The sequence below is a fragment of the Tupaia chinensis genome, unplaced genomic scaffold, assembly GCF_000334495.1.
Source record: "Tupaia chinensis unplaced genomic scaffold, TupChi_1.0 Scaffold000447_1, whole genome shotgun sequence".
Classification (NCBI taxonomy): Eukaryota; Metazoa; Chordata; class Mammalia; order Scandentia; family Tupaiidae; genus Tupaia; species Tupaia belangeri.
Genome location: NW_006159952.1, coordinates 1,018,180 through 1,036,508, shown reverse-complemented (window position 1 = coordinate 1,036,508; position 18,329 = coordinate 1,018,180).

Genomic DNA, 18,329 nt, shown 5'->3' with positions numbered 1-18,329 from the left:
TCCACAGGCGTGGCTCTTCTGTAAGTCATGTGGCAGCCAAGTTGGCTCCGTTCTCCGGGTAGGACAGATGGAAACAGCTGGAATTTCTCCCCATCTCTTCTGCAATGTTCCCTGGAAAGGGCTACAAAAGAAATCAGTGCAGAAATATGTCAGCCTTGATATCATAAGAAATGGGGTTCAGAACACCCAGGAATAGCCAAATCGTGGATTTTCAAGTCCCTTATAGAAAATGGCACAGGTTGTATGCAAATGCCATGACTTAGTCTTCAAAAAAATATAGGACATTTCTTAGAAAACCTTTCAATGAAGACCTAGCTGTGGTGGTATGAGCCACTAAGTCACTGTGTTCTGCAGGCTGAGGCCATACGGGAGGCCTGGGTTTGATTTTCAGTCCCATCTAAAGGCCAAGCATGATGGTGCCCTCATAGTCCCAGCTGCTCTCAGGAGACTGAGGCAGGAGTTTTGTGACCCACGTATACAACCTCTCATATACTTTAAATCATTTCTGAATTACTTACAATACTGAAAACAATGTGAATGTCATGCAAATAGTTTCTGTACTATACGTTTAGGGACTAATGGCAAGAAAAAAGTTAGTGCATGTTCAGTACGGAAGCAATAATCATAGGCTTAACTTCACAGCACATGTCAGCAACAATAGGATTTCTTTTTCATTGTCAATGGACTTGCACTGGCCAAAGACTGAGAGAAAGAGAAAGAAGGGGAAAAAAACACCCTTCACTGGGCACGCCAAAATCTTTCTCCCTCCATTCCTTCTTTTCACCAGGATTTAAGGCATGCATGCAAACATACTTGGTATGGCTTTCAAGTTACTGGGTCCAGGATTCAAACCAGTCAGCCATGTGGCACCTGGCTCCCCTAACTACTGTGCTACTAAGCTAACCCTTGAACATTGTTTTTAAAGCTATTTTTTTTTAATTTTCTTCATGATAGTGACAGAGAGACAGACAGACAAGCACCCTTAGTAGGGTCTCTTGCCATGATCTTCCCCCCAGCCTTTTCCCAGGATCACAGGCATAGTGATGCACATACCCAGGATATGACCTGGGCCTGAATCCCAATCTTTCATATAGCTTCCAGCACTCCAGAGCATTACACTGCCTCTGTGGTTGGGCCAACAGCAGAACACTTTTGATCTGTGGGTGTTTCAATCTGCAGATGTGGAACCTGAGGATATGGGAGACAAACTGTACATATGCTATCGATAGTTTTCCTGCCAATTTCAGTTTTCTTTTGGAGACTTTCTCCTCCCACATAATTACAGTAAGGCCTGACCACCCCCAAGGTCTCTAAGGCTCTCTCCAGACCTGTCAATCATACTTACATTCCTTGGTTCAAGGATAGGATTTTGATGTAGCCAAGCCAATCGACATCAGGTCTGGGAGTGTTCCAAGAGATTCTCTGTTTATGTAGAGTTCAGTCAGATGATAGGTGATAAACGAGAACCCAGAACGCCTGGTAGCTATCGTCACCATCTCCTAGGTACCTGAGAAGAAAATCGACGCAGAGTAAGGCAGAACTGAAGTGACCAGCCTGGCGAGTCAACTGTGCCACTTCTGGCTATAAGCCAGCTAATTCTCTGTTCTTCTCAAGTTACCACTATCGTGTGTGCTTGAGTGCAATTTCTGTCACTTATACAACCCACTGAATCCTGACCACGGAGTTACACCACAGAATAGACTTCCCTTGTGCTATGGTTTGGACGATATGGTTTGAATTTGTTTCCCAAACTTTTATGTTTTGGAATTCAAGGTTGGGAGTTGGTGAGTCCTAGTGGGTAGCGACTGGATCATGGTGACAGCGTTATGGAGCCCTCAGTCTCATGAACCAATTAATGATGTCTCTCCAGGCACTACAAGCTGTAGATCTCATGAGAAGAAAGTAGCTCTCAGGAAAGCGGATCACTACAAGAGGGAGACAGATCAGTCTATGTTTTCTCTGCACATACCCCTCATCCCCTGCCTTCTGTCGGCCATGCTGTAGGCAGAGGCCTTTGGAATTTCTGGACAGCATAATTATGAGTTTCGTAAATAAATTGTTATCTTCTTTATAAAATCACCCAGACTCAGGTATTTCCATTAGCAAGGCAAAAACAGAGTAAGACGCCTTGACAATTAGAATTTCATTCAGTAAACCATGAACAGGGAGGAATCAGTGACAGACATTGTACGAAGAAACAGATTAAGATTCAGATACTCATAACTGAGAGCCAATGCATTCATGTATAACATCTCATTTCATTTTTTTTTTCTTAGAGGTTTTCGCTATAGGGCACGTGTGCTCGCCAGACAGACAGAGAGAGACATAGAGACAGAAAGCGAGAAATCACCCCCCAGAGGGAATGGTCACGCCGCAATCCCTTCTCCTCCATTCTCCTCTCGGGATCTTGGGCACGCATGCACACGCGCCCGGTGTGAGTTCTAAGCCACCAGGTCCGGGATGTGAACCGCGGTCGACTGCATGGGAGTCCAGCGACATAGCCATTACACTAACTGCTGGTTCCCACATCTCATTTCATTTTTGAGAGGAGAATTAAATCTTACATTAAATCAATTAGTCTCATTCATGTAAGATGTTTTAGGGACAACTACTGGAGATTGAGGGACATACAGGAATTTTCTCTACTTTCTGCTTAATTTCCCCATCAACCTAAAACTGATTGTTAAATGTCTATACTAAGAATGATCACTTGGGACTAAATTGTGTAACACAGCACTTTGACATTCACCCACATAGAAATTTCCAGGGTCATACCTCCCCTGAACATGCTGGGCACACACACGTTCATGTGTGAAGACCTGGTTAGAGGTGCCTACTCGCTTGCGCTCTCTCTCTCTCTCTCTCTTTCTCTCTCTCTCTTTCTCTCTGTCTTCCTCTCTCTCTCAGCGTCTCTCACTCATGGAAGAAATAAATAAATAAGTACAACTTTAAAAAATTATCCTTAAGTGTGATTCAAAAAAAATCTTATTTGTACAGCCTGGTTTTACATTTTTCTTTAATTTGTTTGATTTTTTTTGTTTTGTTTGGGGGTAGTTCTTTTCATTTGTTAAATTCTCACAATTTTTCTGCATAAATTATAAAGCAAAATTATAGAGGACGATAATTTTTTCTTACGTATATTTTAGATTAATTTATAGAAAGATTTCCATTTTTAAAAATCCTGATAGTTTGGATCGCAGATGGCATAATGGTTACATCACTGGACTCCCACGTAGTTGACCACAGTTCAAGTCCCGGACCCAGAAGCTGAAAACTTTCTCCGGGCGCATGTGTGTGCATGCCCAAAATCCTGAGAGGAGAATAGAGGAAAAGGGATTGTGGCATGGCCATCCTCCCTGAGGGATGGTTTATTGCTTTGTGTCTCCCTATCCCTCTCTGTCTCTCTGGCACCTATAGCAAAAATCTCTTGCAAAAAAAAATCTGATAGTTTCTGATTTTTAATAATTTCTATTGTCTTTGTATCAGAATTTACTCAATTTGACCTCTGTTGAAATGTACTTGGGATTGAAATGGCAGTTTTTACTTAAATTTAAACTCACTGAATCATTTAGTGAATGGAAGTTCCACCTGTAAATATATCATTTTTTTAAATTGGCTATAGAGCACATGCACTCACCAGAGAGACAGAGAGAGAAAAAGGAAGAGGATGTGAGAAAGCAAGCCACCAGGTCTGGGACTCAACACATGGCTGGGCATGTGGGAGTCTAGCTCCTTAAACTGCACTACATGCTGGGTCCTAAAGGATGTTTTTTAAATGATGCTTTTCAAAAGTAATGTTTTTTCCTCCCTCGAGTTTCATCTGAACCATTTATAACTGTAGCTACCATGTGGTCATCTCAAGTCCAGGATCCTTGTATGGCACTGGTCTGCTCATTGCAGGATCTAAACTCACTTGTTTTTTCCCTAGGCATTTTAATGTTTCCATTTAGTGTCCTTTGTTAAGACCAATTCTTTAGTCCTTTATGAAAAAATTATTATTTTAGTCCTTTATGAAAAAATTATTATTTTCAAAGCCATACTTTTCTGCTTTCTCAGAGGCTATAGAGTTTTCTTACAGGTAGTGTAAAGATCCATTATAATCTAGAAGTAGCCTCCAAAGTAAAGAGCAGGATGCAGCCAGGGTTACTACAGACCTAGATATTTCAACATTAAATAAAATATAAATTTGCCAGGAAAAACAATTGACTCCATGGAGAGACAATATGTGAGAAATATATGACGGACCGTAAGAAATTACTCCTGATCAAAGTCAGCTCCGAAAAAACTGATAGTGTATGGGGACCAGCGAATGATGTAATGGTTACGTTGCTGGCCTCCCACATAGTCAATCGTAGTTTGAGTCCTCGACCTGGTGGCTTAAAAATCACACCGGTTGCATATGCATGCTTTGCCCAAAATCCAGAGAGAAGGATGGAGGAGAAGGGATTGCGATGTGGCCATCCCCCCTGAGGGGTGATTTCTCACTTTCTGTCTTTCTGTCTCTCTGGTGAACACACATGCCCTACAGAAAAAAATCTCTCAAAAAAATAAAAAGATAGTTTATCTATATTTCCTTGATAGCTTCTCATTCATGCATGCTCTACTTTAATAAAAATTAAGATAACAATCATTAGCACAGATGAGTATAGTTTGCTATATTTAATTTTGAGTTCCATGGACAAAAAATTAAAATATTGATTCAGCAGTTTACAGCTAGCTCCCCATGGAAGGTTCCAGTCCCTTTTAATGGCCCCACTTCTGCGTGTTCAGATTCTCTGGCTCTTTCTAAACCAAGGTGGTTACTAGGCCAGCTCCTGCCACAGCACTGCTCCCTCTGCTGGACATGCGCTTCCATTTCCAAGTCTGTTGGGACAAGGAGTTACTTCAACTACTGCAACCCACCCCTTGGAGTGGAGCAGAGAACACAAGCTCCTTTGTTGCCGCAAAAACCTGCACTTATCAATTTCATTTATGTCCAGCCACTGTCTACAGAAGCAAAAATAGCACATACAAGAAATCTAAGCAACTCTTCATCAGTGTCCCCTCAAGTTTAAATATGTGAAATAATCTCACTACCCCCTGTTCAAAGACATACTTTTCTGTCTCAGTTTTGATGACATAACCCTTTGAGACTCATGGGTCACAAAAGCTGTTTTTTGTTGCTTTTTGTTTAGAAAGAGAAATTTTTGCTATCAAGCACATGCATCACCAGAGAGAAAGACAGAGAGACAGAAAACAAGAAATCACCCCCCAGGGAGGATGACTACACCTCAAACCCTTCTCCTCCAGTCTCCTCTTGGGATTTTGGGCACACACATACACACCCGGCTGAGTTTCAAGTCACTGGATCTGGCACTCAAACCATGGACAACTACATGAGAGTCCAGCGATGCAACCATTACACCATCTGCTGGTCCAAAGTTAATTTGTTTAGAAAACACTTTTCTTCCATTCCTGAAACATCTTGAGTGTAACAAATCTATTGAACAAAATGTAAAAAGTAAAAAAGATTCGACTTGAATGTATTGTATCTTTTGTCAATTCACTTGAATTAGAAAGAAATTTTTTCACCTTTTTTTACATATAGCAGTATCACAGCACTAATTCTATTAAATGCTTCTCAAATGAACATTATTAACTTTACCAAAATAATTTTTTAAAAATACCATGGAATAGTTATAATAATAATAATGTAATATATCTAATTACTGTATGTCTAGTAAAGAAAAATAAAGTCCTTTCTGAAGCTTTTATTTGGGACCTGTGACTGTCATCCTATATTATTGGTTTCATATTTATATGTTGTACATTAAGCTAATCCAAACAAAAAAGCTCACTGCCTTTTCCCAGGGTAGACCATGATGGTTAACAATAAAGACTGACAGGTTGGTTGGAGTGAAGTGTTGTGAGAACACCCTTGATACTCAATTGCCAAAAATACAAATAACTTTATCCACTTAGCACAGCAGTTAAGCACCCTGCGGAGGAATCTGGATCCCACATGACTGACCAGGGTTCAAACTTTGGTCCTGTGGCTTGAAAACCACACTAGGTACATGTGCTCATGCCCAATATGCAGATGTGATAGAGAATTAGAAGAAAAGAATTGTGTATTGATTAGGCTCCCCATTGGAGGGTTCTCTCTCTCTCTCTCTCTCTTTCTCTTTTTCTCTCTGTCTCTCTTTCACAACGCTCTGGTATACAAAACACACACATTCACAAACTTTTCTCTCTCTCTCTCTCTCTCTCTCTCTCTCATAACCCTCTGGTATAAACAAATAAAATCCAGATACCACTTCTCAGGAAAACAAGTAATCTCTTCCATTCCTAAGTGATCAACAGTCCCTCACAGAAGTCAATAAGCAAAGTTAATAATTTCACTGTCCTTTGCTCTCATCTTTTTTTCCCCTTTATCACCTCTTCTTCCTTCTCTTCTCTCCATATTTATACTCTGGTCTTACTTTTCCTCTTATGTCATAAGATTACTAGTCTGTAACACATCACACTGAATGTACAATATGAGTTAGCTCTTTTTCTATGGAAGACACCCATATGCCTTCCCTGTCTCTCTCAAGGCTCTTCATTTATTTATTGAGAGAGAAAGAAAGGGACCCTTGATAGTCTCACCACTGTAAGCCCGCAACTCCCCCATGCTCCCTCCCCCCTCTCCCAGCCCTCAGGCCAGGCAGGATAGAGGTGCACCTTGGATGATCCTAGATCCAAACCCCAGGACTTCTTGGGTGGCTCCAACATTGCACAGCAGTGCCCAACTCCTTGTGCCACTACGGCTGGGCCTCAAGCATGTTTAACTCCTTAGTCCTCACCCTTCTCTCATACTTTATTCCCACCTTCTATACCAAAATCACATACTTTTTCTCCCTCTCTTCTGAGGGCTACTGATGAGTTAACAATTTACATTCAAATAAAAGTTTTTCTCCACATTTCAATACAAACTGACTGAGACCCTAAGCATCTCACTAGGGAGTTTAGACACACATGCTCGAGTTTTTTAAAAGCACGCTGATTTCATCCCTTTACTTCCAGCATCCCTCCAGAGATGACGATGGACTCCTCCCAAATTGGTCTGACTTGATAAAGTACTTTGCCCTTATTTAAAGAGCTCATCTCGCATCAACCTCTTTTCATTCACTAAACAGATTCTGCAGCCCTCCTCATCTGAGAGAATTAGGCCTCCCTTGTCTGCTTTGATCCAGGAAAATCATGCTTTCATTAACACAAACATCTCCTGATCTCTGTCAATGCATTTTAAATGTTCAAATTATGTATGTGCATCATTTGTCAAAATGCTGACAGGCCTCAGGAAAGTCAAGCAAATTGGGCAATCCAATGAATGGCATGTACGTGGATTTATTCTAATGGAGAGATACCGTGATTGTAAACTTGATCCCTAAGGTTGCTACATTTAGCTGTACAGTCTTTATTTTAAGGAAAGAAATGTGGTGATAGATTCCAAGGATGAGATCTCACAACATCATGAGATTGCAAGAGAAATGCAAATTCCCCTTTAATCCTTTGAGCAATAGAAATGATGAAAACAATGTTTATACCGGGAAATGGTCAGACTTTGATGAGACAGTTGAAAGGAGAGTAGTGTTTTTAATGATACTGTAAACACGTAACAATATGCTCATCAGAATTTCCTTGTTTAGAAGTGGAAGCATAGGAAATAGTTGTCTTCATGGAAAATCCCTGAGTCTACTTTGGCCCATATACATGCCTTTCAACAACATTTTTTTCCAACTCGAATCTTCAAAATTTTCTTCACCTCTGTTTTCTTTGTCCGTTTCAACCTTCTCTGGGGTACTAGCAGGTGGCATGGTAGTTAAGGTGCTGGACTCCCACATGACTGACCATGGTTCAAGTCCTAAAATCATTGGCCTGAAAATCAGGCTGGGTGGATTTGCATGTGTGCCCAAAATCCTGAGAGGAGAATGAAAAAGGGATTGCTGAGTGACCATCCCTTCCTCTAGGGGAGGGGGATGATTTCTCACTTTCTCATTCTCTGCTTCCCTTTCTCTGTGCCCTATAGCAAAAATCTAAAAAAAAAAAAAAGGAAAAAAAAACTTCTCTAGAAAGAAGAAAGATAAACAAACCCATAAAAAGTAACATTTCAATCATCCAGAGATTCTTTAATCTTTACAACTTGTCTAGAATTTCAATAAAAATTCTTAAGAATACAAAAACAAAACATAAAATGAAGCAGGCAGGGGTCCAGATATAGGAATTTATCAGACATGACCTCTGAAGTTACCATGTATTCATGTGTTCAAAAAAATAGATGACAAGATGAAGAATTCTACCAGGAAACTAAGGTCTGCAAAAAAGTAACCAAGTGGAAATTCTAGGAGTAAAATTACAATACCCTAAATAAAAATCTCAGTAAATAGGTTTTACAACATACTGGAAGGTTGGACATAGTTTAGGAGAAAATTAGTTAATTAGAAGTTAAGTATGTGGTGCCAGCAGGTGGTATGGTGGTTAAGGGTGCTGGACTCCCACATGACTGACCACAGTTCAAGTCCTGGACCTAAAGGTTTACTTTCTCACTTTCCCTCTCTCTCTCTTACTCTGTCCCTCTTGATATTTATTGCGGCACTATTCACAATTGTTAAGTCACAGAAACAACCCAAATGCCCATGAATAGATGAATGGATAGAAAAACTGTGGCACATATACAAAACGGAGTACTATTCAGCAAAAAAAAAAAAAAAGAAAGAAAAAAAAAACCCTGGCTTTTGCCAGGAAGTGGATGAATATGTAAGACTTACTGCTGAGTGAAGCAAGCCAGGCTATGAAGGAGAGAGGCATTGTATGTCCCCACTTAATATATACCAAGTGTCCACACTCTATGACTGAAACTAATTGGCTAAAGGATATAGAAACACAGTATATAGATGTAAATACCAGATACAGTGTGTGTGAAAGAGGAGGGTCTGAGGAAGGACATTTGGGGGAGGGACAGGGAGGCAAAGCATTAATGGCACGAAGAGGTGTGGTATTATCTATTGAAGATATTTTGTAGTTTTATCAACTGTACAAGGGAGTAATGTTCACCTGTTGAAATATCCACTTTGTAAGACAAATAATAATGTGATTGAATGTACGGAAGAAAATGAAATGAGAAAAATTAAATAATTAATTTTTTAAAATTGAAATAAAGTTCAATAAAATAATTATTTTAAAAGAAACAAAAAGAAATTAGGTACATATAAAATATTCTGATGGAAGTCTGGAGAGTCAAAAGGATGAAAACTACATGAAAGTCTGAAAGGGTTACATGGGACAAGTGAAAGGTTCCAACATACCTGCAAGATTATTTCTCCAAAAGGGAAAATAGAATGAGGCAAGGGCTATATTGAAACGTAAATATCAAAAAATAGTCCCATTGATAAGAGATATCTAGCCTTAGGTCAAAGAGCTACTTCAGACCCCAGATAAAGTCATCTAAAAAGATACCATACAGAAGCACATCAGAGTCAAACAGCTGACAACCAAGTACAAATAAAAACATTTTAAAAGACAAAAAATAACAAATTCTGCCCGAGATGTTGAGAACCTGTTTTACACTTGGTAGGAATGTAGATTAGTATAGACATTGTGGAAAACAGTATAGAGGTTCCTCAGAAAGCAATCTCACTCTTACATGTACATCCAGAGGCATGTAAATCAGTCCATCCTAAGATGCCTCACTCCAGGTTCGGTGTAGTACCACTCACAATAGCTAAGATATGGAAATGTCCACCAGCTGATGAATAGATAAAGAAAACCCAATAGATACACTCTCCGTCATTAAAAAGGATGAAATCCTGTCATATGACATTCAATGAGCAAGCCTGGAGGACATTATGTTACATGAGATAAGTCAGGCACAGAAAGAGAAATATCATACATTCTCCCTCATATGTGGAATTGTTTACACATGGCCTGTTACAGATAGAACAATGAAGAATGACAGCCAGAAACTGGGAAAGACGGGAGGTGAAGGTAAAGGGACGTTGATTAATGAAAATAAAATTGCAGATAGATAGGAGGAGCAATTTCTACCGTGGGAAAATACCGTGGGGAAGATACAGACCATAGCAACTTACAGTGTATCCCAAAGTAATTAAAAGGGATACATTTTATATTCCTAATGCAAGTAATAGCAAATAGTTAAGATGATGGATGTGCTAATTATATTGAATGAATTGTTACACATTATACATATTATATTCTTTTTTTGTGTGAGAGATTTTTGCTGTAGTGTGCATGTGCTCCAGGGAGAGACAAGCGATAGAAAAACAGAAAGTGAAAAATCACCCCTGCCAGGGAGAGACAAGAGATAGAAAAACAGAAAGTGAAAAATCACCCCCCCCATCAGCAATGGCCATGTGACAATCCCTTTTTCTTTTGGGATTTTGGGCATACACACACACACACACACACACACACACACACACACACACACACACACCTGGGGTGAGTTTCAAGCCATCGAGTCTAGGACTCAAACCACAGTCAACCACATGGGAGTCCAGTGTCTTAATCATCATGTTATCTGCTGGCCCCCATATTATATTCTTATACTGTAAAATCAAATGGTGTCCTCACAAACATGCACATTATTTATTAAATAAAAAAGTTTGATAAATAAAATTCTTTCTAAAAACCTATAATAAAACAAATGAAAGTAAATAAATAAAAATTAAAACTCAAAATATTTTTAAAAGAACACAAAAAGGAAGATTCATTCTTTATCTGCTGGCCCCCATATTATATTCTTATACTGTAAAATCAAATGGTGTCCTCACAAACATGCACATTATTTATTAAATAAAAAAGTTTGATAAATAAAATTCTTTCTAAAAACCTATAATAAAACAAATGAAAGTAAATAAATAAAAATTAAAACTCAAAATATTTTTAAAAGAACACAAAAAGGAAGATTCATTCTTTTCAATGAAACAACCATAAAATTGATAGCTGACTCTTTAAAAAAAAAAAAGAATTAGTATTTTTGTTTATTATTATTACTATTATTTTCACATGAGTCTTGCCAGAGAAAGACATAGAGAGAAAGAGAGAGAGAGAGGGAGAGTGAGAAAGTAAGTCACCAGGTCCAGGACTCAAATCATGGTTGGCCATGTGGGAATTCCAACACCTTAACCACCATGCCACCTGCTGGTCCTGATAACTGACTCTTCAACAAAAAAAATGTGTGACAGAAGCCAATGGAATGACAAGGGTAAGGTGTGAAAAACAAAGTCTGCAAGCAGTAAAATATCTTTCAAAAGTGAAACAACACAGACACTTCAAGAATATCAAAGACGACAAATTCAGCAGCAGCAGCAGCCTAAACCAAATGACCACTAAGCTGCTTAAAAAAAAAAAAAATGCCAATGTAGGACTTCCATATGGCTGCCCACAGTTCGAGTCCTTGACCTGGGTTTGCTTTCTTCCTTTCCCTCTCTCTGTCTCTCTCTGGTCAAATTAAAAAATAACAATAATAAATAAAATTGAATAAAGAATTATTTTTAAAAAGATTAAACAAGTTGCATGTTTAAGGTCTTAGCACTGACTGGACTATAGTAACAGTACTGATTTATATTTATTCTAATAATCTATAGAAACATGTTTAATCTTTAGTACAATTACTGAAAAAAAAAGTGAAAGGATGTCTAACTGGCATACCAATAGAAATAAAAAAATGAAATCATCCACAGTTGACTCATTCAAAATAAGAAAGGGAAAAAAGGCAGGGGATCATAAAACCATTGGGAAAAAAATGAAAATAGCTAATACAATAGTCAATAATGGGGCCAGTAGTTGGCATAGTGGTAAAGTGCTGGATTCCCATATGGCTGACCATGGTTTGAGTCCTACACCCAGTGGCTTAAAATCACGCCAGGCATGATATGTGTGTATGCTCAAAATCCCAGGAGGAGACGATAGGGAAATAGATTATGGCGTGGCTGTACCCCTGGGGGTGGGGGGAGTCTCACTTTTCCTGTTACTGTCTTTGTCTCTCTCCAATAAGTCCACACTTCCTATGGCAAAAAAAAAAAAAAAGTAATAAGTATTAGTTTGCATTCTGTATAAAGTAGTTGAGGAGTGTGATAAATAAGCAATGCCTGATTGATCCGAATTGAAAATTTGTTGTTGCTAATTCGTATTCATGAAATAGAGTTTCTCAAGTGAATAATAAAAATTATCAACAGTTAATGATTTTTGCTTGATTTTGATATCCTGTACATTATCTTAGTATAACTCATTTTACCTTTTGAGCTTTATAATTAGGGTAATTCTATTATGTATTGCCCAAACTAGAACACATTTGGAAATGAAAGGGCACTTTTTTTTTCCATTTTTTTTGTTTTTTTGAGAGGTTTTTGCTATAGGGCACGTGCACTCACCAGAAAAACAGAGAGAGACAGAGAGAAAGTGAGAAATCACCCCCCAGGGGGGATAGCCACGCCGCAATCCCTTCTCCTCCATTCTCCTCTCAGGATCTTGGGCACGCATGCACACGCACCTGGCGTGAGTTTTAGCCACTGGGCCTGGGACCTGAACCACGGTCGACTACATGGGAGTTCAGTAACATAGCCATTATACTAACTACTAGTCCCAAAAGGGCACTTTTAATAATTATTTTGGGTTTCAAGTAAAACCCTAATATGTATTTACCCTACTTGTAAGCTAAGGTAAAAAGTATGGGTTATTTTCTAAATGCACCAGGAAGATAGTGTTTTAGCAGGGGAATATTATTTTACTTAATAAAAAATTCTCTCTAACTTGTTTAGAAACTCTGTTTTACATACATAGATAGACACTCAGTTTCAAAGCTTGTCTACTTAGGTTGCTATAACAAGTACCATACAATGTGTGACTTAAGCAACCAACATTTATTTGTCACAAACCTGGAGATCAAACGTCCAAGATAGAGGTTCTGGGAAGTTCGCTGCATGCTGAGGTCTCTCTCTCTAACTAGCAGATGGTCACCTTCTTGCTGATCCTCATGGGGCGGAGAGAGAAATTCTGGCATCTTTTTCTCTTCCTGTAAAGGCACTCATCTCATCATAGGGCTCTACTTTATAACCTTATCTCAACCTAATTACCTTCCAAAGGTCCACCTCTTAATACCATCACATTGAGGGTTAGGGCTCTAACATATGAATTTGAAGGAGGACCCAAATAGGCAGTCCAATAAGTGTGACCTACAAGTTGCATTACAAATAGCAGTTCGAAGAACAACTATTATTATTTATTATGCTTTGCTTCATTTTTATACCAAAACCAATGTATATGTATAGATGCAAATGTTCTTGGAATTAATTTGCCACACAGTTTTAAATGTGGCTAAAATGAGGTAGAGATAGTTTAGCAAATACATGAAATTGTTTTTCAAAAAGAAAAGAGAGTATTATTTATTTCACTTTCATCCTTATCATTATTCCAAGTTATCAATTCATTCAACAAACTTCCAAAACATGCACTAAACACCAGACATCAGGCTAGTCATTAATAATGTAACACAAAACAAGAGAAAAGCCACTACCCCTTGAAAAACTAATAATAATATTAATTATAAATTAGTTTTATTTCCTTGGTTAGATGATAATAAAAGAAAATACATAAATAAATCAACATAAATTCTGATGTGTGCTATAAAGAAAACAAAGAGATGCCCTGATAGAGAAGTATACACAAGTGTTCTCTTAGGCGATATGACAAGGGACAATTTCTTTGAATCATAACATTTAAGCCAGCAGAGTTTTATAATTAGGGTAACTCCGTTATGTATTGCCCAAACTAGAACACATTTGGAAATGAAAGGGACACTTTTAATAATTATGCTGGGTTTCAGGTCAAACCCTAATATGTATTCACCCTATTTGTAAGTCAAGGTAAAAAGTAGGGGTTATTTTCTAAATGCACTAGGAAGATTCTGTGTTTTAGCAGGGGGAAATTATTTGACGTAAAAGTTCTCTCTCACTTCTAATTGGAAAATTAATGTCGTCAAGGGCAGGCATGGTGGTACAGAGACAAATTCTGAGAATATTGGGCACATCTAGACAGGGGAGATTCAGTAGCTTAAACTGATGAGTCAATGAAGGTAGAGAAAAGTAGCCAATTGAAAATACATTTTGGATGGTATGAACAACAAGTGCGAAGTTAAACAAAATAATTACATTTGAATTTTTTTGAGAGAGAAATGTTTGCTATAGGACATGAACGCTCGCTGCAGAGACAGAAAGAATCAGAAAGAGAGAGAAAGCAAGGAATTACCCCCCCCAGGGGGATAACCATGCCTGAATCCCTTCTCCTCCATTCTCCTCTTGGGATTTTGGGCATGCACACACACACGCACACACACACACACACACACACACACACACTCAGTGTGAGTTTTCAACCCTCTGAGTCTGGGACTCAAACCACAGTTGGCCATGTGGGAGTCCTGCAACATAACCATTATGCCATTTGCTGGTCCCAAAAATATCACATTTGCATTTTAATTCATAGTTTAACAAACATACAAGAAATTATCTTAAAGCTGTGATAAGTGATCTGGAAAAGACGCTTATCAACAGCATGTACAGAGCTATAAACAGGAAGGAGAAATTGTTCACCTGTGGCAAAAACCATAAAATAAATAAATAAATAAATAAATAAATAAATAAAACCGTCACTAATTATCTCCCTTTTCTTCCCTAGCAGCCCCCATTTTAAGCTGTCTTTTGTAACATGTTTTGTTTGTTTGTTTGTCTAATTCTTATCAATTATTAGATTTGTATAATTTGTTATAAAGGCTATAAATAACTTGTCTGTCACACATGAGCAAATATATTCTTCATTCAGCCTATTGATTTTGCTATGGGTTTTTTTTTATTTTTTTTTTTTTTTGCCACTTGCTTTCTCACCTTTTTAATTTACATGTAGGAAAATATATTAAATTTTCTTTTTACTGTCTGGATTTTCCCAATCTAGAAAGGTATTTTTCATTTCTTTATCCAAAATACCTTATATGGCTAGCAGAGTAGTATGGTGGTTAAGTATGCTAAATCCCACATGGTTTCCCTCACATTTCTAGTCTTGGACCCAGCAGCTTGAAAGGTGTACCAGGCCGGTGCACATGTGTGCCCAAAATCATGAGGTGAAAATGGAGGAGAGGAGGTTATGGCATGGCCATCCCACCTGGGGGGGCTGCTTTCTCACTTTTCCTCTTTCTCTATGTCTCTCTCCAGCAACATGTATGAGCCCAATAGCGCATTCAAAAATAAGTAAAAAATTCAATTAAAATACCACGTAAATATACACAAAAATGTAACTCTATTGTTTATATACTTATTTATTTTTAAATCTCATAGTACTTCTCTTCTCCTTGGTGTTTTTCAGCATCTTGTAAATCTTTACTTCACTTCTAACCACACCTTCATACTCAGCTCTCTGTTGGACACCATCAGTAATATGCTCCAAAATCAGAAATTAATCTCAAAATTTTCCTCTATTTAGATAAGAATCTACTTCTCCTTTCTTACTTGTTTCTATTAATGGGATATTCACTCTCCCAGCCTCCTGCTCACGAAGCTCTGTTTGACTTCTCCATTGTCTTAACCAACACTCCGCCTGCTCGCACCACCATCTGATCATGCACTGGATGTAGCTTCTGCCTGCCTTATGTCCTGCAACCAACCTTCCCTCCCCCCACCTCATTTTTACTGGTGCCAGTTTCATTTTCAAACTCATGTTATCTACAGCCTAAAAAATTATAAAATATGTTCTAAATTTCACAGTGAACCAAATTAGGCCACTGTTGCTCCAGAAATTTTTCACAACAACCTTTATATTCTAAGTCACAAGTCATTGTTCTTTAATGGTGTCATTTGGTGACTACTTTGTGGGTATTTATTACTGTGCAGCGGAGGAGAAGGATTCAAATGTCCATTTGATCATTCACAAATGTGTTTTAATCATCTGCTATTCACAAGGCAAGATTCTAGATTCTATGACTGCAGGACTGAAAAATAGAAAAATGAGAACCTATCTGTACTATGAAACGTTTTTTGTGGATATATTGGGTTTGAATTCTGGATCTAATATTTTTAGATTTGTGGTCTTAGACAAATTACATATCTCCATAAGTTTCTGTCCTTTATCTATTAAAAAAGAAAAAGAAAAAGTTGGAGTACAGGAGAGGAAGAGATATAATGTACAACAGGTAGGTTCTTTTTTTTAATAATTATTTTATTTAACTTTACTTATTTATTTACTTATTTTTTAATTTGACCAGAGAAGGATAGAGTGAGAGAAAGAGAGGGAAAATGAGAGGCTGCCAGGTCTGGGACTCAAACAGTTGTCTGCCATGTGGAAGTCCACCACCCTTAACTACCCCACCACCCGCCAGACCTGCAACAGGTAGGTTCTTCTAAAGAGTAATTAGGATGATGGCCCATGTGAGTCGTCCAATAAATGTTAACTCCTTTTTTACCTGACCTGTATATTTAGTCCTTTCCCTAAAGCTAGCCTCGTTACCATTATTCCACATATTGGCATTAATTTATGTTTCGACCCATGCCCTGTTTTTCAACTTATTACATAAAGCACAAGCTACACATTTTTAATATTTTGCTTTCTTTTTTTCATTTGGAAAATTGGCAGAACTTGTATCCAAATCAAGTAGAACAGAGTACTCAAAGATTAAGATGTTCTACCTGGGAATGAAAGTGAAAAGTTACAAATATGAAAATGACTTAGCTTTCTTCAATTTCAACAATCTGTTTCTCTCTCTCTCTCTCTCTCTCTCTCTCTCTCTGTCTCTGTCTCTCTGCCTTTTTTAATCAAATTTGGAGAGTTTAGAATACAAATGGTGTGTGTGTGTGTGTGTGTGTGTGTGTGTGTGTGTGTGTGTTATTAACTGGAAATTTAGAGAGAAGAAATCTTCATCAGTCTTCACTCTAATTGTGGTTCGTATCCAGCAGAAAAAGTAGTCATTTAAGTTAAGCAAAGTTTAGCTAGCAACTTAGAATGTACTTTAGGCCCAAAGCCAAAAGCTAAGTATAAGTTTAAAGGAGACCAGACAGTTCCATCCATTCCACAAACAGTTATCTAACACCTATGAATGTCCAAGAGCTCTTTCAAAACCAGGGGACCCCTGGCTACAGCTCTCAGAGCTTGCATGCTCAGGTCAGGAGCAACCTCTGATGCAACTGCTAGGGCAACGGCAACTCTCTATCTGTACCCAAATGCACTTAGGGCTACACAGAATCTTGGAGGTCCTCTAGGCAATTTCGAGCCTGCTATACAAATCTCTGCTTGGGACTAGCAGTTAGTATAATGGCTATGTTGCTGGACTCCCATGTAGTTGACCACAGTTCGAGTCCCGGACCCATGAGTGCATGCGTATCCAAGATCCGGAAAGGAGAATGGAGGAGAAGGGATTGCTGTGTGGCCATCCCTCCTGGAAGGTGATTTCTCACTTTCTGTCTCTGTCTTTCTGGAGAGCACATGCACCCTATAGCAATAAATAAATAAATAAATACATAAATACATAAATAAATAAATAAATAAACCTCTCAAAAAAAAGAGAAAAGAAAAGAAAAAGAAATCTCTGCTCTACAATGTCTTTGTCAGAACCTTTTATTCAACCTTTTCTTGGATGCCTTCAATGACAGGGAGCTCAGTACTTCAGCCTTTCCACTTTTAGTGGGTTCAAATGTTCAAAGTTCTTTCATTTGTCTTTTCCAACATTTAAAGGCAGTTTAATATCTCTTCCTCTGATTTCACAATCACACAGCCCCTAAACGGGGTCTACTGTACCCAATCTCTCAGTCACTTCCAATGTAATGTTATCAGTATTGCCATTATCCCTCTGTGATTCATAATTATTTAAAATACTCTCTTTATCAAAGCTGACCAGCTCAGAATGGAATGATCCATGATGTCCTATTTGGGTTCAAGTATTCTGGGGAGAAAATAACGCTAAATGTTCTAGTCACCCTACCTGGTTGGTTTATGGTAAAGCTTTGTCTCTTTCAGGATATTTCTTGTCATTACTACTTTGTGGCCTCATAGCTAAACCTGAGGGGTATGGACATGTGAGAAAAGTAGCAAGCAGAAAAGCCTAAGTGAACTTACACCACTTCTTGAGATTGAGTGTGGTACAATGTGACTGATTCATCGGCATTTAAATGAAACAAAATTTAGCTAGCAACTTACATATACTTTAGACTCAAAACCAAAAGTTAAATCCAAGCTTATTAGAGACCAAACAGTTCCACAATCATTCAAATAAAATGACTGATACCATACATCATACGAATAAAGACATG